We start from the raw sequence: 4,908 nt of genomic DNA, 5'->3' as shown, positions 1-4,908 counted from the left end.
GGAAGGCCTGGCTCACCCAGTGCCTTTTCTTTGTCCTGGGGGTGGGGGCGGGAGGCCCGACTGCACCGGGAAATGGGGGAGCCTCTCGGGCTGGGGCAGTGGCGACCCGGGGAGGAGGGGGGCTGTCTTTGTTTTGGTTTGTGTCTTCAGCTGAGGGTGTGAGGGGGGGGGGGAGAAAGGTGGTTTGTCTGTGTCCCCTCTCGTCCTCCCATCAGAACCATCCTTGCGCCGGCTGGAACTGCCCCAGAGGGCAGAGTGACCTGCACTTAGTGGATTGGACCTTTCTTTTTTGGGGGTGCGGGTGGGGCTGGGGGAGGGGGAGGGAGAGCAGCCTGTCATGCCCGGGGCAGCCCGGTGACCTGACATTTGGAGGGTTGGATGGGCTTCGGCCGAGTGCAGTTCCAACTTTGCATTCCAGTGGGCGGCAGTGGAGAATGGGGTGGTAAACAAGGGTCGCTGCTTTTTTTTCTCTCTCGCCTTCATCCACTTCAAGGAACTTGGGTTTAGCCCCCCTTTGTCCTCATTCTCTCTTTACTTCTGTGGTGTTTCCAAATGCCCTTTGTCCTCACCCTGCCCCCAACTTCACAGGCTTGTTGTTGTTGTTGTTTTGTTCCTACGTGCAGACATACTCGCAGAGGGTGGACTTTAATGTGGGGAGATGGAGCGTTTCCCACTTTAGGGAGACGAAATTGGAACCTTTCGCTCAGGTGGCTAACTCACTAGCAAAGGGGTGGTCTCACGCATTGCAGGTGTCATCGCAGGTGAGCCGGCTTCGTGGAGCAGATAGTGACCCATGCACATTGTTTCCATTGTTTCCAATGACTTTAGGACGTTTTTGAATCTGCTGTTTTGTTGTTGTTGTTTTTTTTTAATTCCGTGGTCGATAACTTGGAAATACTGAGGTGGTGGTTTTTCTATTTTGTTGAATTTCTTACTATTTTTGAAGGGACGAATCACAAATTGAAGGTTGAACGTTTTAAATGGTGGGTACAGAGATCGAGGGAAATGAGTGTGTTAGGAATTTGTTTAGTTTTTTTTTTTTTTAATTTCCAAAATTAAGTAAAATAAAGCAGTGAGTCAATCGTTTGTTTTGAAGGGAGGTGCGATCTTGGCAAAAGTTTTAAATGAGTATCTTAAGTCATGTAGTTATGTGTATTTTTAGGACTACCCAGTTACTTTTGTTTTTTACCCTTATAAAGGTGGAAGACTCAGATTCAGGCTTGAAATTGGGTCAACTTTGTAGAAAAATGTGGGTAATCGATAGGGGAATGTTGAATATTCATGCCTGTGATAGTTACCGAATACCTAATAAAAGCACATTTTTAGAAAACTGTGTAAAAGCAGTACCAAGTGTTTGCCTTTTGTGGTCACCACACTATACTTTTTCAGATGCAAACATTTAAAATCACTAAATAAACACAAATTTTTAATTAAGGAATATTCTCTTGTCAAGTATACATTTCATTTACAGATACTGCAATAATTAGTTGCACAAAATGGAATTTATATAACTTCTAGCAGAGCATTATTTAGCAAATTTTACTGGCCAAATTTAGTGGAGTAAAGTTTATTTCCAAAAAAGGATTGTTTCCCAAAAAATATCATTGATAGTCAAGGTAAATGTGCACTAGTTAGAATAATCTCACTCCAATGGAATTTGTTAAAAAAAATTAAGTGTTTTCAAATTGTAATATTTTTGCTTAACTGTGAAAGGAGTGTAGAAGCTCTCTCAGTTTGGAATAGGTAGTATATAAAGGGGACTTCCTGTAGCATATACTGATTTAAATTAAATGGTTTTTAATTTTAGTCTTATTTAAAAAGAATGGTTTAATCTCCAGTTTTATTTTTAGATTTCTTTATCTTTGTGTGTTTTTACCTTTAATTGTGACATTAAAGTCTATGGAAATTCTTAAAACAGATTTTATGTTTTAGTCTTGTGTGAGAATTTTGTTCAATTTCATTTTCTTCCACTTTTTTCTTTATTGTGTGGCCTTTTATCCCAAAATCCTTCACTGGAAACAGGCAAATTTATGGTCATGCTAGTGATAAGTTTTAAACCATTGTTTTTTATTTCATTGCTTTTGTCTTAAAACAAGGCTTTTAGTGTGTTCCATTACAGTTGCAGTTAAAAGTTGGCAAAGTCCTGCCGGTGTGTCTCAAGTCTCTGTCCCTCTCCCTTCTTCTCTGTAAAGAACCAATAAAATATTTAAAAGAAAAGAAAAGAAAAGAAAGAAACATCGATCAGCTTCCTCCTGCATATCCCCTACTGGGGAAGTGCCCGCAACCAAGGTACATGCCCTTGACTGGAATCGAACCTGGGATCCTTCAGTCCGCAGGCTGACGCTCTATTCACTGAGCCAATCCAGTTAGGGCTGATAATTTTTTTAAAATGCTAGCATCAGTACTTAAATTTGATAATAAGGATTCTTATAATATTTTTTTCCATTGATGTTTCAATCTCTTTCTTCCTCTTCCTTCTGCTCTGAAATCAATAAGATACACCTGTGTATGCAAATTAACCACCATCTTTGTTGGGTTAATTTGCATAGTCACTCTGATTGGCTGGTGGGCATAGCAGAGTGACACTAATTTGCATGTTTCTCTTTTATTAGTGTAGATATATATTTTATTTATTTATATATATTTCAGAGGCCCCCTGCATGCCCCACACTGGGGATCAAGCTCACAATCCTGGTGTGTGCCCTGACTGGAATCGAACCGTGACCTCCTGGTTCATAGGTCGACACTTAATCACTGAGCCATGCCGGTTAGGCAAAAAACATATATTTTTAAAAATAAAGTACAGCAGTGAACTCTTTGTAGTTTTGATTTCTTTCAGTAATCTGATTGAGGGCATAAAATATAGGTGTGTTCCATTTTTACAACACTCTACAAACTGATAACTTAGAAAGTATTTGTTATATTCTAAAAGTTTTCCTTAATAGGAGCTATTTAATTTAATTTAATTTTTTTATTGATTTCAGAGAGGAAGGGAGAGGAGATAGAAACATCAATGATGACAGAGAACCATTGATTGGCTGCCTCCTGCACGCCCCCTACTGGGGATTGAGCCCTCAACCCGGGCATGTACCCTTGACCAGAATTGAACCCGGGACTCTTCAGTCTGCAGGCCGATTCTCTATCCACTGAGCAAAACCGGCTAAGGCAATAGGAGCTTCTTTATCAGATTTAACAATGATTTATATTAAAGAAACTCTTCAATAATTTTTTAAAATAAAGGGTTGCATCATTTTCATTTGTTCTAGCAGAAATGAATCTTTCTGCACTCCTCCCCCAAAAAAACACATCCCAAAACTCCAAAGTTAATATTTGGCCTGGTGATGTCCTTCAGATTATGGAATACTCTTATTATATGACTCTAATTCTTTTTTAAAAATATATTTTTATTTTATTTCAGAGAGGAAGGGAGAGGGAGGGAGATAGAAACATCAGTGATGAGAGATTGGCTGCCTCCTGCATACCCCACACTGGGGATCTAACCCACAACCTGGGCCTGTGCCCTGACTGGGAATCGAACCCTGACCTCCTGGTTCATATATCGACACTCAACCACTGAACCACACCAGTCGGGCTGACTCTGTAATTCTTAATATGTAGTTGAAACAGTTCTTTTAAGGAAGTGATTTTTAGTCTTTCTGGTATATGGATCCTTTTGTGAAATTGAAGTTTCTCTGGAATAAATAGATACATGTAAACTGGTTTCTATGCATTTTCAGAGGCTTAACTGATAAGTTAATCCCTTTTTTAGGGGATTTGATAGGTAACTAACAACAGTTTTAAAAATGATAAAAGTAATGCTATTTTAAAAACAATTGTATGATGAGTTAGTTAAAATTTCTTTTTTAATTTTTCTTCAATCACTTTAAGAATACCTCTTAGGGCTTTTACCTTTTCTGGAAGTTGAAATGGTCTTAAGTGAACTAAGGCAACATTGTAAATTGAAACATAGTTAATGTCCAATGATTTTGTTGGCACTAAATGTAATTTTAGTGTTGTTCTCCCCCCCCCCCCCCCGCCCAGTGCAAATATAGCACCTCAGTATTTTATAGATGATGCTTTTACAGTATTAAGTTGATTCTAAGATGCATATTTATCTAGTTTTTAACTTTTCTGAAATTGGGCTGTGTCTTAGAAGCCACTAAGTCATACAGTTGCCATCAGTCTGGCGGCACTTGTGACCTAAGTGTGAGAGAACACTGCATTAAAATCTTCTGATATTTTCATTTTTCTTTCTTTTCTTTTTAAAAAAAAATATATTATTATTGATTTTAGAGAGAGAGGAATGGAGAGGGAGAGATAGACACATCGATGAGAGTGAAAAATCACTGATGGACTGCCTCCTGCATGCCCCCTACTAGGATTGAGCCTGCAGCCTGGGCATGTGCCCTTGACTGGAATCAAATCTGGGACCCTTCAGTCCTCAGGCCGATGCTCTATCCACTAAGCCAAACCAGCTAGGGCTCATTTTTCTTATTGATTTTAAAGGGAGAGAGAGACAGAGAGACACATTGATTTATTGTTCTACTTATCCATGCATCATTCATAGATTTCTTTTTGTATGTGCCCTGACAAAGGCTTGAACCTAAAACCTTGGTGCATCTTGAGGGTGGTCCAGCCAACTAAGTGCCCCGGCCAGGACTTCTGATAATTCTTTTTTTAATTTATTGATTTTTTACAGAGAGGAAGGTAGAGAGATAGAGAGTCAGAAACATCGATGAGAGAGAAACATCGACCAGCTGCCTCCTGCACATCTCCTACTGGGGATGTGCCCGTAACCCAGGTACATGCCCTTGACCGGAACCAAACCCGGGACCCTTCAGTCCGCAGGCCGACGCTCTATCCACTGAGCCACACCGGTTTCGGCGTGATCCATATTTTTAAATCCAT

The sequence above is a fragment of the Myotis davidii genome, unplaced genomic scaffold (genome assembly GCF_000327345.1).
Source record: "Myotis davidii unplaced genomic scaffold, ASM32734v1 scaffold534, whole genome shotgun sequence".
Lineage (NCBI taxonomy): Eukaryota > Metazoa > Chordata > Mammalia > Chiroptera > Vespertilionidae > Myotis > Myotis davidii.
The sequence above is the reverse complement of the archived record's forward strand: the minus strand, read 5'-3'. Positions refer to the sequence as shown.